This window comes from Lineus longissimus, chromosome 12, assembly GCF_910592395.1.
Source record: "Lineus longissimus chromosome 12, tnLinLong1.2, whole genome shotgun sequence".
In the NCBI taxonomy this organism is placed as follows: Eukaryota; Metazoa; Nemertea; class Pilidiophora; order Heteronemertea; family Lineidae; genus Lineus; species Lineus longissimus.
In genome coordinates, this window is record NC_088319.1 from 7,257,875 (window position 1) to 7,276,202 (window position 18,328).

The 18,328-nt window shown below is 43.0% G+C and overlaps 1 long non-coding RNA gene across 4 annotated transcripts; it reads right to left on the reverse strand.

Annotated features, from left to right (window-relative positions):
• Window positions 1-530: 530 nt before the first annotated feature.
• LOC135496893 (uncharacterized) lies at window positions 531-16,643 on the reverse strand. 4 transcript variants are annotated; one of them, XR_010448735.1, is made up of 6 exons: window positions 16,413-16,643; window positions 11,577-11,817; window positions 10,137-10,294; window positions 9,675-9,890; window positions 7,846-8,029; window positions 531-1,674 (listed from the first exon to the last, which is right to left on the reverse strand). It is a non-coding gene; the product is annotated as an uncharacterized LOC135496893 (long non-coding RNA). The 4 variants fall into 4 exon arrangements; XR_010448737.1 differs by lacking the exon at window positions 16,413-16,643 and adding an exon at window positions 9,267-9,367 and having other exon boundaries at window positions 11,577-14,130; XR_010448736.1 differs by lacking the exon at window positions 16,413-16,643 and having other exon boundaries at window positions 10,137-10,390; window positions 11,577-14,127.
• Window positions 16,644-18,328: the final 1,685 nt, after the last annotated feature.

Sequence of the window (18,328 nt, forward strand, 5' to 3'; positions counted from 1 at the left end):
GCACACACTACCCTCAAACTATTCACGCTTATTTTACTTTTCTGGCTTCAAAATGAGCTGGATTAGATTACTTTACATACCGATAACATGCATTGGCGTTTAAAGTCCAACACTTTTTAAAAAATTTACGTTTTGCAAATACATTTAATCAAAATGTCTAAAATGAGATGGGGCGAATACCAGGCTATGGTCTTTCGAGGACAACGTCGTCTGCTACACTGGCACTGGTCACTGGTGTCTTCAATCATGTCATCTGTGGTGAGTATCCCAGAAAATGCATGTCCTAGTGAGAAATAACAGAGTGGACATATTCTAAATAAAGAGAGATCGTCACCAAGAGACCAAGGTAGAGAAACAACATTGACAGATGTGAAACTTTGATGTACCGAGACAGAAAATCTGCTGGTAGGCACATCTCCACGTCTTCATCACCTCGCACATCAGCCACACACACAGACAGTCTTTTGTTTTAATTAAAAGGCCAGGGTATGTAAAAAGATCAAGATAAAAGTTGTTGAATGACACAGTAGTACCAGTATGACGATCATTTTTATTGCCTTGTAACAATCACTGCAAAAATAACATGCAATGCAACATTATTTCTTGTCCTTGAATTGAAAATTGTCCTCCCCATGCCATGCCAGACCTTGCATCATCAACAGAACCAACTCTCGTCCTTCAGCAGAACCAAATTAAGCACATACCGCTCAATATCTCCCAAAATAATTTGTTTTCCCCACTGTCAAAGGATGCAATATGCGTCTCTGGATGTGACGTCACATCCCTGAAGACAGGGAATATTCAACTGTGGGTGAATGAAGTACACCTAGAAAATATTTGAGGAAGGTGTTGTGAGCGATTGCCTACCTTATACTGCAACACTTGACATTTTGCTTGCAGTTGCATACATTTCTCAAAACTGCAGGAGCAGCTGTAGGCTAATGTGTGCAACGTGTGATTATCACTAAGTGAAATTTTGTTGCTTATAATTATAATATTGATTCATTTTGCAAATTGATTAAGTTGAACCCAAAAAATGTTCAGTTCACAATAAAACATGTAATATCCTTGGTAAGAAGATTTTCCTCACCGATGGCCATCACAAGGAATCGTTAAAAAATAAATATGAGACCTCTCCCCCTACAAAACCAGAAGACAGCCATATCTACAGCAGTTTTAAAGATATCTGCTGTCACCACTCAGAGCTACCAAATATGGTCGTCTCTTGATGTGACGTTACAATTTCGAAGGTAGTCTGCAATCACCACTGATGGTTGTCTCAGGATGTGACACTGTAATCCTGAAGACAGTATCCCATGTCTCCATTGATGTGACCCAAATTTCATCATGCAAGTTACCACTGGCACTGCACACAAACAGTCACCCATGGATGCGTCCACCTTATCTGGGAAATCCTGTTGAATGTGCTGTGATATCTTACATCCTATAGTCACATCCTTGAAAATAAGGAATCCTTGGGACCCATCTTGAATAATGTGTTTGATGGTGAAAGCTTGTGGTTGGCACATTCGGGTTATTCCTGCGCCTTTTCGTTTCGTTTCCTTTCGCACGAATGAGACCTTCTGTCCAAATCCTGTCTCCATGGATGTAACTTCATGATTGCAGTCCGATCATCTCAGCCATAGTTTTTCTGCATTAGTAAGTATGGTTCACCTGCAAACATAAAAAGGAACACTGGAATGAATAATAGACAGTACATGTAAAACCCTCCAAGAATGCATAACTCAAGTCCAAAATGGAAGAGATTTGCCCAACAATTTGCCATTAGTCACATCCTTCTTATTCTAAAAGCACTAACTCATTCTCATTCCCAGGTTTCGTTTACTTGTTTGACAGTAGCACTTTCTGCTCAAGACAGTGTTTCTGCCCAAGGCCAAGGGATTTGACCCTTTCTTGATGCGAAAATGCTCAATTCTGCTTGCAAATGACTACACTAGTAAAGATGTATAAGAGTATCAAAACATTTCATTTATTTCATAAGTGCTGTCAGGCTGGCAATCTGATCTCGTGGGCAGCATTGCATACTATTTCTAACCAATCTTTCTGTAAACTAGACCCACCCTAGACTTTGATTTCAGGTTTGGGTTGAATCAGAGTCAAGACACTGAAAATGATTTGGGACCACTGTTACAATATACCTCCACAGCGGAGCGATGGTGAGATGAGAAGGAAGGAGCCTCAGACCCAGCCAAACCAGGAAGAACAAAGCCATCGAACCAGTGAAATTGCCAATGCTATAAAGGAATACCAAATCGTTAATGTTCCCGGCGATGGAAATTGCTTTTTTCACTGCCTGAATGATGTTATAGTACATGGACAAAGGAACCCCTCTGGCCATAAGTAGTACAGAACACTGATATGTGGGTATATTCTAAGCACATGGGAAGAGCACAAAGCCATGGTTGAAGTATGCCATGGAATAAAAAGTCAAGAGCAGTATCAGGAGACGATGCTTAAAAGGGGTGGATATGCAACATCATGTGAAGTCCAAGCTGCAGCAAATCTGCAGCAAATCTGCTGAAATGTTCCTTCAACATCTTATTGGAAGGAAGGAAGTTGCATAATGATGGTACCAGAAAGACCACTTATTACAACGAAACTATTGAGACTGATGACGCACTGATGCACATTACTCTCTTACTACGAGAACAACACTACAGCATTCTGATGCCGCCAGAGCAAACAGCTCTTCCACCTGTACCAACCAAGATCACTTCCACTAAGGTAAACAAGAACTCTTCACCAGAAGTTAGAAGGCAGTCAAAGCGATTGGGAATTGTTCCCCTGGAGCCATCTGAGACAGAGAGCGCAAGTGCAAAGAAAAAAAGACGGCAGAACAACAGCCGGCGCCTAAAGGTAAAACGCGAATCCTTGCATCTAGAAAAAGACAATGAAGAGGAGTTGAAAGACACCACAGAAAACTTGCCTGACAAGACGCTTCAAAATGCTATGGCAGGTATTAGGGCATTTGAGGTTGAGCAAATGTCATACAAGTTTACTTTATGCTCAGTATGCCAGGAGAGAAGACTGCAAATGAAGACGAACTCACAAAATGTATGCAGAAGATGTGCTACTGAAAAAAGTGATGTGAAAATGTTTTCAGCAGATAACAACATGGATCCGGGAGAAATGCCACCCGAGTTATCAAAACTAACAACGGTGGAACAGCAGCTTATCTCCAGGATTTCCCCATCCATAAATGTACATCTGATGAAACATGGTGGTCTAGCATCAAGTGGGCACTGTGTGGCGTTCCCTCAAGCTATCGATGAAGTTGGCAAAATTCTACCTAAACTTCCAAGTGAAATCAATATCATAAGAGTACGACGTCAGGGGAAAAATGACTCAAGTAAAGCTTTCAGAGTATCTAGAAGCAGAGTAGAGGCAGCTCTAAAATGGCTCAAGGCCAATAATCCTGCCTATGATGACATAATCATAAGTGAGGAGCGCCTCAATCTTCTACCAGCAGATGGTGAATTGCAAAATTTGCAGACCATTGAATTTTCTTCAAAGGCAAAACACAGAAGAGATGAAGGGCCTGCTCCAGATCAAACCTGTCCCGAAGGTTTTGCTGATGATGATGGTCAAACTGTGTCAGGCATTTTGCTTCCGGACCCACCCACTGATATACGGAAGAAGGTGGAAGATGTTGTGAAAGAAGCAGTGGGAAGAGAAGATGTGGAAGTTTCTGAGACACAGAGAGGAACAATCACCATCCCATGGCCAACGAGAGATGACAAACCAGTCTCTGAATTTACCACAAGAAATTTCTTCACATTGGCTTTTCCCTATCTCTTCCCTTCCCTTTCATAGCAACCGGCCTAACACATGCACTTCCCTGAGTGACTGGGCAGAACACCTGTTATGGTTTAAGGACGGCCGATTTTCTGGACACCACCATTTTAAATTTGTAGTCCACAATATGATTGCTAGAAAGAGAGTCCTAGATAGTTCAACTTACATTGTCCGTCAACATTTAGGAGACGACCACCTGACAGTGGCAGATCTCAAGGACAAAATAAATGAAATGGTCCAGGGACCATGTGCTCACCTGTGTCGAAGGGGAGGCTATGGAGTCAGTGATTCTGACATTGGTAAAGCTGTATATATCATTTTATGGTCAGACCAGCAATTGTCAATGATCCCTGTATGGTGTACATGATGTGCATTTGTAAATACAAGGTCTAATTTGGTGTGGTAATCAGTTGTTGACCTTTGGCCCCCTATTGGCCAAACCGTAAATCGTATGACGCCACGATTCAGTCTCTGAGTAAAGGTCACCCAAGGGTATATATGTACCAAGTTTGAGTTCAATAGCCTCAGCGATTACAAAACGTGCCACCATTGACTAACAGCGGTGCCGTCGGCGAACTTTGACCTATCTTAGCTTGAAAATTAGGTCAAATCAAAAACCCGGAGGATATGTGATGTCCCATTAGTAGAAGTACCTACCATATTTTTTTCAAATTTTTCGGACCAGTTATAAGGGAGAAAACGCATTTCTTCATTTTTTACCTTTGGCCCCCTGGTGGCCAAACCGTGAAACATATGCGACCGCGTTTTGGTCTCTGAGTAGTGGTCACCAAGGGGTACATGTGTACTAAGTTTCAGTTCAGTGGCTTTACATGTAACAAAACGTGCCACCCATGTCTAACGACGACGGACGACGACGGACGCTGCGTGATGGTAAAGGCTCACAGGTGAGCCAAAAATGGCGACACTGCCATTGGTGAAAAAGTGCTTTACTTCAGTGCTGGACTTAGGGGAACCTCTCAGTACTGGGCCCAACGGTTTAAGGAATTGGAATCTCTCGTCCAGTACCAGATCACCCAGGGCAAGGGCCTTCCCACGTTTTTTGGCACCGGCAGTTGTGCCGAATTTTATTTCAAACCCTTGAGGAAACTTTTACATGACTATATCCTGGAGGCCAAAGGCGAAGTTCAGGATTTAGATGACAAATCCCAACTTTTTGCTGCGCTGCAAGAAAACAGCCACATAGTTGGAAAGTACTTCGACCTCCGTACTCAGTCATATTTCAAGCATGAAATGAAAAAAGTTTTTGGGGTGGAGGCATATTGGTATCGCCAAGAATTTGCCAAGAGCAGAGGCATGATTCATTGGCATGGTCTCTGTTGGCGGAATGACCAGCAACCGCATAGACTGCTCTTCGATGCCGTCCAAAATGAGCTTAGTGAGGAAGATATGGCAAAGGAACTATCAGACTGGGCTGAACGCATATTTGGCATGACAGCCATGCATCCAGCAGGCAAGGACGAGCAGGGTAATCCACGCAAGGACCTCTGGCCCCCACCCGAGGGCACAGCACCTTCGCCTCCAGAGGACACAAACCCCCTGTTCAAATTGCTATGTGACATCAGCCAAAACCAGGATAGTCTATTGGAGGATCATCTCCTCCTCAGTAACAGGGTCAACCTGCACAGATGCTCAGACTATTGTCTGAGGCTGTTGAAGGGGAAGAAGGAGAGAGAGTGTCGGATGGGATTTGGTTCTATCTCCGAGCCAGGTAAGTTATTGCGGGTACAGCCTGCAATAACACGTGACCGACACAATATCCTGAGACTTGAGATGGAGCGGGATCACCCTGTCCTTGTCCAACACTCACGAATCCATACTCAAGCATGGCGGGCAAATGGAGACATTTCAATTATTCTCTCGCACAGTGACCCAGAACATCCATCTGTTGATGAGATTGTTGGCGTTCGACGCTATATTTGTAGCTACGCCTGCAAAAGCAATGAGCCAACTGGAGCAGCATCTGCTCTTTTTAACGACCTGGTTAATTGCACGGACAACGAGAGCACATCGAAGACCATCCGCATGAAACTTCTAATGAATAGTGTCACAAGGGATGTTTCAGCCATGGAAGCAACATACGAGTTGTCCAGGTTGCCTCTATACAGATCCAGCCATCAGTTCCTGTCAGTGAGCACAACTGGATCGAGGTTACTTGAAAAAAAAGGTGAAACACTAACAAAAAGTACACCCTTGGACAAGTACCTCGCCAGAAAGAACGAAGACAACTGTTCATTCTACAATTTCATCTCAAGGAAAGGACGTGTTCCTGTGATGGCTGGCAGCATGAAGGCAACATGGCCACTTTCTGAAGATTACGGTCGCAATATGCTGTTGCTCCACTGGCCGAACTGGAGAAAAATTCCTGACATCAAGGATGAAAATTTATCATGGCAGGAGAGAATGCTGGAGTTTCTCAACATGGATTCCTGCCCAACCTTTGTCAAGGCTGATGTAGAGGGAGCAGGACAATACGAGCACAGAAAAGCATCAGAGTTGGAAAAAGTTGTTTGTGAGGACGAAGCTGAACAGCCTGATTGGATGGATCTTCTTCGACCACAAGTCGATTTTGATGTGGTAACTGACTTCAAGTACGATGATGGAGGACCGGAACATGACTGGGGAGTCACCTCCATGGAGTACCCATCAAACCTTGGGATTACTTGGCTGGAGAATATCTCGTTTGAAGAAGGGAAGGAAAGAGCAAATGAAAATATAGTGCTTCCTGATGTAGATTTGGATATGATGAATGAGGATCAGAAATTTGCATACAACTTAGTTATGAGCACTCTTTACCACTACAAAGCTGATCCTCAGGAATTCACCTCATACCTAAGGTTAGTTGTTGCAGGTACAGCAGGTTCAGGGAAATCATTTTTGATTAAATGTTTGGTGAAAGGGATTCGCACTCTTTTCCAGGAAAACAGGGTTGTGCAGGTTCTTGGGCCAACAGGAAACAGTGCAAATCTCATTTCAGGCACCACAATCCACAGCTTTCTGAAGGTTCCCACAGGATCAAGTTCGACGAAGGACATGACGCCACCACATGGAAAGACTGGATATACCCTTCAAGAACATTGCGAAGGATTACATGTCCTTCTCATTGATGAACGATCACTAGTTGGATGCAAAACCCTCGGATGGATGGAATACCTCTGTTCCTGTGGAGTTCAAAATGGACTGAACTCTGGCAAACCGTGGGGTGGTATTCCGGTAGTTGTCTTTTTTGGTGATGATGTCCAGCTACCCCCTGTCTGTGATCATCCAGTATACAAACCACGAGGTGAGGTCAATGCATGCCTTCATGGTGCACTTGCCTGGCAGGAGTTTGACAAGGCTGTGATTCTAAAAACTATAATAAGACAAAACGATGGGGACAGCCAACTAAAAGACACTTTAAATGCTCTGAGGAACTACACCGTCACCAGAGAACAGGCAAAATGGCTGCAAGCTTTCCAGTGGGACACACTGAGGAAAACACATGGACAAGATTTGTTGGAGAGAATGAGTGACAAGGGGTTGTTTGTGTTTCCAACCCATGCCAATGAATGGGAGCACAATAAGATGAAGCTTCTTGAAGCCAACTGTTGCGCCCCAATAGCAAGAATTAAAGCACTGAACACAGGAGTCCATAAGAACACCCCAAGCGAGAAGGCAGGAGGGCTCCTACCTGAACTGTTTTTGTGTCAAGAAGCAAGAGTGATGTTAACAGGAAATCTTGCTGTAAATTATGGGTTATTCAACGGTTCTACTGGCATTGTCAGAGATATTGTCTACACAGATGGCAAAGACCCCAAAATGGGATTACCCGATGTTGTAATGGTAGAATTCGACAGGTACAGTGGACCACCCTCCATTTCTGGTACAAAAATAGTCCCAATTGTACCTGTCACGCGTCTAATGGAATGCCCGTGCCATTCATGTAGGCGCAAACAAATTCCCCTGAGACTTGGCTGGGGAACCACCATTCATCGATGCCAAGGCATGACAATTGGTGATAATGAAGCATACCGTTACATTGTCATTCATCCCGGGACAAGAGCTTTCGAGTCTAGAAATCCTGGCGCTCTGTTCGTTGCTCTGTCGCGGGCCAAGACAGCAGGAGATTCTGGAGGTGATCCGGACTTTGCCTTTCACCCTCATGTGATGGTAAATGAAGACCGGCTCTGTCATATTGTCAGAACTGAGACCACTACTGCAAGAGGGAAGGAGATTGAAAGGATCAAGAAAGTTGCAGAGCAAACATCTGTTACATATGGATATCTCAAGGAAATTCAAATCATTACATAATTATCATACATACATTACATTTAAGAAACCTAGTGCCTTTTTCTACTTGTTTACATTGCAATGCATTGTTGATACATTTGGCAAAGGCATTCCATTATCCATTTGGCATTTGTAATTGTATGATTTTTTAAGTATTCTTGATGAAGCACAATAATTCTTCATCATGCAATATTCTAACATTCATTGTCTCTTACAAGCTAAAACTCTTTAATCATTCGGTGGGGGACATGGCCGTCTCTAACCAAATTCTGATCCTCATTCATGGAATTCCATGTCTTCTATAGGACAGGAAGCACTATAGACCTTCATGTTATATTCTTACATTCATTGCCCCCTGCAAGCTGAAGTTCCTTAATGAACTTTAATCATTCGGTGGGGGACAAGGCTGTCTATAACAGACTTTTCTTTACCTCATTAATTTTTATGTTAGGAAGCACTAGATCTTCAAATCATATTCATCCAACTTCAAGTTTTCTTAGCTTAATTCAATGTACGAAATGTTTACTTGACTAGAGTAATTCTTTCCCTGATGACCAGATATCGTTTATCTTACCTTAGTTCAGTGCTTCTCTAACTGACTTATTAAATGTTCCTCAGTAGCTGAATTTACATCTTCTTAGCTTCATTCATTGTCAGAAATGTTTGCTTGAGTCATTCTCCCTCCAGACGACAGCAATAACCAGGATGATATCATTGCTTTCAATCTTACCTTCATTGCTTCTTCCAAACAAAAACTGTTCTTCTCAATCATTGTATTCCAATCGTTCGGTGGGGGACATGACCGTCTCTAACCGACTTCCTCAGTCACTGAATTTAGGTCTCCTAAATCTAAGCTTCATTCATATCATTGTCAGAAATGTTTACTTGAGTCATTCTTCTCCAGACGACAGCAATGACCACACAGGATGATATTGCTTTAAATCTTACCTTCATTGTTTCTTCCAAACAAAAACTCTTCTTATCAATGATTGTTGTATTCCAAGCATTCAGTAGGGGACATGGCCGTCTCTAAGCGACTTCTTCAGTCACTGAATTTTGGTCTTCTTAGCTTTATTCATATCATTGTCAGAAATGTTTACTTGAGTCATTCTTCTCCAGACGACAGCAATGATGACACAGGATGATATTGCTTTCAATCTTACCTTCATTGCTTCTTCCAAACAAAAACTCTTCTTCTCAAACACTGTTGTATTCCAAGCGTTCGGTGGGGGACATGGCCGTCTCTAACCGACTTCCTCAGTCACTGAATTTAGATTTTCTTAGCTTTATTCATTTTTTAGAAATGATTACTGGAGTCATTCTTCCCCCGACGACAGCAATAACCAGAATGATATTGCTTTAAATCTTACCCTCATTGCTTCTTCCAAGCAAACTCTTCTTCTCAATCATTGTATTCCAAGCGTTCGGTGGGGGACATGACCGTCTCTAACCAACTTCCTGTTCCTCAGTCACTTAATTTAGGTCTTCTTGGCTTTATTAATTTTCAGAAATGTTTATTTGAGTCACTCTTCCCCTGATGACAGCAATGACCAGGATATCGTTTATCTTACCTTCATTGTTTCTTCCATTCCAAATCAAAACTCTTCTTCTCAATCATTTTTGTATGTCAATAGTTCGGTGGGGGACATGATCGTCTCTAACCGACTTCCTGTTCCTCAGTCATTGACGTTGTACTTCAATCATTCGGTGCGGTACATGGCCCTGTCTCTCATCAACCTTCTGATTCAAGTTAGCAAGGGAGCGCACTTCAGCAAGAAACCCAATTCCTACAAAGTGGAACAAAAATGCATACCATTTGCATTAAATGTAAGTGATAACCAAGCAGTCAAGGTGGTTGGGGAGAACAGAAAATAATGCAATTTAAGGTTAAGCACCGATGGCGATATGCATGTGTTTCTTCCCATTTTCCCTTTGAATTCAGAAGAATTGACTAGGGAACAAAATTGACACTGTCAAGTGAAAGTACATGTACCGTGTACAGAAAAAACTCTGTTGCTTTTAATTATTCTTACCTTGTGATTAATTCCTTTAAAATTAATTAGATTACATTCTATTGCAGAAAATGAATCGGATTTTTGTGATGGACTCCCGGGGATTGAAGTTGCGGCATCAACGGCCAATATATGCAAATGAACAATGGATTGTCAAGCCGGGAGGGACCATCCAAGCACTGCAATCGAAAGCAGAGGATGCAGTAGAAAAGCTTCAACAACTTGGAGTGGCTGATTCCCAAATTCAAATCATCCTTGGGGCAGGAATTTGCAACCTGACAGAGAAAAAGAGGAGCAATTCAGGAGTTGAAGTCAATTACAATGCCAATGGCAATGCACACAAAACAATAGAAGCAATTAATCACTTTAAGGATCAATTTGAACTCCTTGGAGTTCTGGTGATCCCTATACCACCTGTCTCAATAATCAAGTACAATGATTATCTAATAAAACATGGAAAGTTACATATTCCTGAAATTTCACAGGCAGCGCTGACATTACAGCAACGTGGACTTGAAAATGATATAGAAATCAATAGTCATATCTGGAGCGTCAACTGGTTAGCAGGATTAAAGACTCCAAGATGGGAGAGGGACCTCCTGAAATTTCAGGTAGGGAGCCTAAACATCTAAAATGAAGCACTCAAGGCTGTGGAGCAGACCAGCAAATAACACTCCACTATCCTTCTTTCTAATGTTCATTGTACAATTTCAACGTAAACTAGTCTAAAAGTCATCAACCTACCATGAGCTAAACAGAGCATTTATATTGCTTTTTTAAGATTTTTTTTCAGTTACCTTTTGATGGTCACTTCCATAAGCCACTGTAATCAGTAGAATTCTTGAAGTGAAATGCTCGAGTAATAAAAGGCTTGATATCTGGTGGCAATTACAACATGCTTTACTAGCGTAACTGCTGTAACTGCTCCCCATGCCTTGAGAATTTCTCGTAATTTTTTTTTTTTACTCCATATTTCAGGTAAAAAGAGGAAAGCGGTGCAAGAAACATACCTACCATGACTTGTACGATGGCGTACACCCGACGAACGCCCTAGCCGGAAAATGGCTCAAATACCTGATTAGAGCCGTCGAAGATCAAGGAATTGCCAATGTAAAGTCATCGGACCGGTTCTTAAAATTAGCATGGCTGTTGGGTTTTCAGAGGGAATGAAAAGATTGATGGAAAGTCATGAAAAACCATCATTCTTAATCTTAGCTCAATAGCTATATGAAATTTTTATGAAAATTGTATTACTCAATCCAAAGATACTCATACAAGGCTGCTCACTTTGGAGGTCCACTATATGTCTGTACTGTGTAGTGACTTTGCCAATTCACAAAAACTTAACGAACCTAACGAATTGCTTCAACTGCTCGCTACCCCAGGATTTTTTTTTTCTGATTTTTTTTATTTTAACCTCTGAATAGGCTTTATTTTTAGTGATTCTGCTTGTCTACTTACTTTCTAGCACCACTCAAATTCTTCTCCAGTCCACGGTCCAGATTGGTTGATGTCAGTCACACTTTCCATTTGCAGGCCCCAATCAACGTTCAGGAGGAAGATGATGATGATGATAATGATGATGTTGGTCTAATTGACTGTGGGCCAGTCAACTGCTTCTCAATAGTAGAAGACCATATTCCTACCGGTACAACTGAAGATGCAAATGAACAGGAGATGGGATTCCTGCTCGACCTCGATCCTGGAACGGAGAATGTCGACAGTGAATGTGAGGAAGAAAATCACTGGGATTTCAAGCAGAAGAAGGCAAGTCACTTAGCATAGGTCTTAATTTACTTATATTCATAGGTTGCGGTAGGCTAGGCCATTTAGTATTTACGTCATGACGCTAGACCCCTGTAAAAAGTGGCGATACAATATCGTACGACGTTACAGATTGAGAAGTAGTCCGAGGCCTACATTTTTCATACGACTTACGAGTAGGCCCACATTGTATTTAAGGCCTATTTGTAATAGGCTACTTTTATGAAACGGAGGCGTTACATTTAGTGACTCAGGCCTCCCCTATTGCACAAATCACACTCACAGGCCACGGAATCATGTTCCCCCAGCCAAGGCACTGACAAACCCCACCAAAGGGAAAGGCAAAAGTAAAAACCGAGATAGTCATGATGACCACTCAGTCAATGAGTCATGAAGTCCAACTTCGACCAAGGCACTAATCTGACACAGCCTCCTTGTCATGCTTGTCATTCTTGATCAATCCTCCCTACCAGCTCCAGTCCCTACATTTCTCCATCGTAGTGTCTTGACCCCCATCCCCATGTCATGATGTGGGCCATGGCCTTGGCCAACCACACATGCACACAGCCGACAGCATGACTGACAGTCCATGTCGCGCGCCATGCATTGCGTGCAATACACATCTGACATATGCCCCACATCGCACATGTGCATGAATGAACGTCGAACGTCTTGCAAGCTCTGAAGAAGCGGACGACGAAAAATGAAAAGGTGTATAAAATTTTAAAGACTAATCATTAATACTTATCATAATCATGGATTGGCACAATAAGATGACATGGTCTATAATCTTCTGGTGTGTGCTGTGAGGAACGAGGACGGCATCTTAAAGCTCATGCTGCCATCCGATGCCGCGTGCGGACGCTGGGACGCAAGGTCACCGGCTCCTTTCCTTAACCAATCAAAATAGCTTCTAGATTTTAAATTCGACCTTATAAATCTCGACCATGTCCGAACATACATTAGGACACGCGAAGACTGCCGAATTTACGAAAATGACATCATCAAACGACACCAGCGCCTCTAGTATCAAGATTGTTATAGGGACCGTCTCAAAACTAAACCAATACACGATTTTAGGGACCGTCTCAAAACTAAACCAATGCACGATTTTAGGGACCGTCTCAAAACTAAACCAATGCACAAATTTTTTCTTTTATTTTCAGGGAAACGACAGTGCCACTGGTAATCAGCGTGTGGTGCTTCAGAAAAAAGTGTTGTAACTTTTTCATGTAAATTCTGTTAATACACTGGAAAATGATTTTAATCATTTTCCAGTGTAAAAAACTATAAAGTATAAATTCATTGGTAAGTTGCCTGGTTATCAGGTACATGGAGTAATACACTCCAAGTCAGGTATAACATCGTAATCCTTTGAAAATTTCATAGCGATAGTAGCCTAATAGTCGTCAACCATCTCCCTAAATCTAAAGAATAGATGATCTGAGATTCTATTCTCAACAATCACAGACAATAGGCTACTAAAATCATTATCGTGGGCTCATCATGGCCTCGGGGAAAGGGGCTTCTTCTACTAACCGGCTGATTTATTTATGTTTACCCAGTTCTTTTTCTCATTTCAGATAGACCATGGACGTTGATTGATTTTAGAAATTCATCTCTTCACTGTTTGGCAAAGTTCTGTTATTATTTTAGATTGGACTGTAAATATGTAACCCGAAACAGGAGTTGTATATATTTGATGGCCGTGATTAATCTTGGTACACTACCTCTTCACTGCCGGTCGACTGGATTTCTTACGAATTCATTCTTGTAAATAACTGCTGATGGCTATTGATGGATCTGGTAAAATGTAACTTGAGTTGTAAATAGTTGATGGCCGTTGACATGGGCTAGCTGCTGATTAATCTTGAACATTTAACCTCTTTACTGCCGATCGACTGGATTTAAATAAAACATCATTAATTCATACTTGTAAATAACTGCTTGTTGATGATGGATCTGGATAGTTTCACCTCTTCACTCGCACTAATGGACAAGCTGAGCTTAGAGTAAGAGCAGAGAGACAGACTACAGAGCATGCAGGTAAATAATATCTCAGGAAAGGGGTCGGCTAAGATCTTTTTGAATTCAAATCCTACACTTGGGTCTTGGGATCATCATGCTTATCTCCGGGCACAAGTATCTATCCTCCTGTTGTGTTAAGTTTCCATCCCACATTCTCCCCACCTATTTTCTATACTGCGTCAGCGTCTATTGGGTCGACTGCCATGATGGCATCATCCTAACTATATCCCCCCTCTCCCACCCACCAACTACTCGCCATCAATCACTGACATTGTGTGCTAGCCAACTGCTTCTTCGGTCAACTGCCATGATGGCATCATCCTAACTATATACCCCCCCCCCCCCACCGAGTCTTCTCGCTCACCAGCCCTATTAACGAAATGCTCCCTATCAAGTACAACATCTTCAGAAAGGACCGAAATGCCAAAAACCTAGGAGGTGGTGTGATGATTGCAGTGAAAAGCGAAATCGCGAGCAGCATCATGCCAAACCTGGACACAGATTGTGAAATCCTCTGGGTCCAGATCAGCCTGAAGGTGGATAAGAACATAGTCATTGGAGGTTTCTACCATCCCCACACAGCCAACTCAACCAGCTGTGATGCCTTCGAAACCGCTCTGCAGCACCTACCTCCGTCCGCCACCACCAACTTATGGATAGCCGGAGACTTCAACCTCCCAGATATCGACTGGAGATCCAACTCAATGAAGAAGGATGCCAGCAACGTAGGGATACAGCGTCGTTTCCAAGATATCTTTGATGATGCAGGACTGACCCAAATGATCACCGAACCAACCAGAGCCAACAACACCCTAGATCTCTTTCTCACCAACAACGAGACACTAATATCCAACTGGAAAGTAGTTGAAGGCATATCGGACCACGACAAAGCGGTTCTCATCGACGGTCTTCTCCCCCCGCACAGGCTCAAGCAGACACCAAGACAAATCCCTCTGTATAAAAAGGCGGATTGGTCTAAAATGGAACACGCCATGGACAACGTCTACAATGAGCTGAGGGCCAAAGCAGGAAGCACTGTCGAAATGATGTGGACATCCCTTAAGAACGCACTATCGGATGCCATCAGCGCCAACATACCACACAAGACCGCCAGGCGCAAAGATCAAAAGCCGTGGATAACGAATCCCATACGCAAGCTGATGAAGAAGAGCACAGCACTAAGCAAAAGAAAGCACAAGAACAACTACTCACATCAGGACAGTCAAAAACATCGTGAACTGAGGCAGGGCCAAGATACAAAAGAAGATCAGACAGTCCTACTGGATTTACATCGAAGACATCCTCACCCCAAACACCAATAGCATGGAGGACAGGACAAAAGCAAACAAGAGGTTTTGGACCCTAATCAAACACACCAAGAGGGACAGCATAGGAATACCGCAGATGAAGAGCCCTAACGGCGATACGGTGGTAGACAGTCAAGGGAAGGCAGAGCTTCTAAATAACCAGTTCCTGTCTGTATTCAGCAGAGGGTTTACTGTCGTTTCGCTACATTGCCAGTTCGCTACCTGTCGTTTCGCTACATGTGGCGGTCGTTTCGCTACATGGTAGGTCGTTTCGCTACATGGGTGGAGTCGTTTCGCTACATGATGGGTACGGTCGTTTCGCTACATGGAGGACGTTTCGCTACATGGGTGGAGTTGTTTCGCTACATGGATGTAGGTAATTTCGCTACATCGTAGGTCGTTTCGCTACATGGGTGGAGTCATTATTTTTTCAAGTTTGTGCTAAACTCCGGGCTAAATATTTGTTGTGAATTTAGGGAAAAAATGCTCGAGTATACTACAATCAAGATGTACAGACCGGGGGAGCTGGCGGTACGTACCCATAAGTCTTTGCGGTAGTCTCGCGCGTACCGGATATAACCCATCAAGCTTTTCTCCTTCAGAGAAATACTGCGTTGCGCTCAAGTGCCTTATAAGGCTCGGCGGAAAGCCCCCCACATGGCACTTTCAAAGTCAATAACGATGTTATCGACGCGAACCTCTCCGACAATCTCCTTCAAACTTTGCAAGATTGCTTTATAAACGCGCTTTTTTCGGCCGGACATCAATGCAAACGCGAGGGGCAACTGTTTTAAAGCTGACATTAATGAGTCACACCACCATCGGCCTCACTCAGACAGCTGTGCAAAAACATTGCTGAGAAAAACAGGGCCGAATCAAAGTGTAACGATACCCTGGGGCGAATCGAAATGCATTAAACAACAAGCTGCATCGCTGCCAGAGATTATTTTTCTCTTTCTGCGAAGAAATCGTGCTTTGAACTGGCAAAAATTCCGCAAAAGATTTTCCGTCTGCTAACTTTTCCGTAGTTTCAAGCGCACCAACATGATCGGTCTGGGGCTGCCCGTTTCGACGACGATTCCGTCAATATCATGGGATGTGACAATATGTCGACGGTCTGGTTCCATTAATAATGCAATAATCTTGAAAGTACATTGGTCTCAATGTCTATTTCTCCGTTTTCATGACAAAATCCTACCTTGAAACCTGAAACCACTCGTCCACAACACAAGCCATTTCTATTTTCAGAAAGCGCATGCGCACTAACTCAAACGCACGCGCTGACCTCAGGTCTCACTAGCCGGTGCGGAGGCCAGGCCTACCTGCCTCCAAAAATGACGCGACGTCATTTCATGCATACCCCTGTTCCAGCGGCTGTAGACTTGGCAGTACCTTACTCTCACACAAACCTATACATTTCTGAATAGCTTGTCTCTTGTAGAATACATCTGACCGAGTTTCAACGTCGTCTAGACTTACAGTCATGCATAGACTGATGTAGCACAATGCATGAGACACCCTGTATATATAACGCAAATTTGAAAAATTTCACCTCTATGCCTTATAACTTCAAGATTAACACCTGATCACCACTGGCTAGTGAGACCTCAAACTATTCAGGACGGGGGGGGGGGGGGTCGGCTAAGGTGTTTTTGAATTAGAATATAAATCTTAATTACACTTGGGTCTTGTGATCATTATGCTTATCTCCGGGCAAAAATACCTATCCTTCTCCTGTTGTGTTTAGTTTCCCACATTCTCCCCACTTATTTTCTATACTGCGACAGCGTCTATTGGGTCAACTGCCATGATGGCATCATCCTAACTATATCCCCCCTCTCCCACCCACCAACTACTCGCCATCAATCATTGACATTGTGTGCTAGCCAACTGCTTCTTCTGTCAACTGCCATGATGGCATCATCCTAACTATATACCCCCCCCCCCCACCGAGTCTTCTCGCTCACCAGCCCTATTAACGAAGAGCTCCCTATATCAAGGCCTGAGCCTTCCTCATATTAGTGTCTTATTACATCACACGACTGCCATACCCTGTGACGAAATTGAATTAGGTCACTCATGTCAATTTCAATCTAAGAATGAAAGAAACCTGACCATGATTGTGGAGAAATATGGATATAAACCTGAAACTCACAATTTTCTATAGGGGTGACAACCATTTTGCCCAACAGTGTAGTATACAAGACTAGCACGTGTCATTGTTTACCTCATTATAATAACGGATTTTCATTGGTTCCTGGAGGAGGTTGACATACCCTCCCCATCCCCATGCCCATGTCTGCATGTGTACATATCGACAGATTGTGAAGAAAAATACGCAGCAAATCCATTCATTTTGTCATCACACAATTTTTCATTCTCTGAATATATCACTCCTACAATCCGAAATGTGCTTTCAAAGACCTATAGGCCTAAACGCGTTTTTTCTGTTTATCTGTTCTTTTTATTTCGCGCACTGCTAATGCCGCAAGTACCACGGCGCGAGATAAAAGGAAGAGACTAGAGAAGCAGGTCCAGGACAGATTGCCGCGAAAATTTATAAATAGTTCGGGAAACTTATAACATCCTCTTGCAGCATCCTCTTGCAAACAGGGCCTACTCCTTACGCATCTTTCTGATTGAGGGAGTAAACATATCGAGGCCACATATCGAGTGATCGATGGCCGGATTTGTCAGGATGTCAAGCCAGCTTCCCAAACTATTTATAAATTTTCGCGGCAATCTGTCCTGGACCTGCTTCTCTAGCCTCTTCCGAGAAAAAACGAGATTGCAAGAAAGGTCCTCGTCCCTAAGATCCGTAAGGTGGAGTTTGCAAACCTAGTTTTTGAATAATCATCACCAGAAAACGATCTTAGTATGCCAACCTGATGCCAGATCCCGATTCCGCTTTTTAGCTCAGCTGACAAAGTCAGCGAAGCTGGTAATATTACTTAGGGAATGGTGTCCGTCCTTCCATCCTTCCATGTCAATTTTGGGCATTTTGTAACCGTAAGACCTAGGCACTTTGTTGACGCTGCTAAATTAGGAGTAGCCCAAGGGGAACTCAGAAACCAAAAATCAGCGCGATCCGACCTACATTCGGTGAATGAGGTC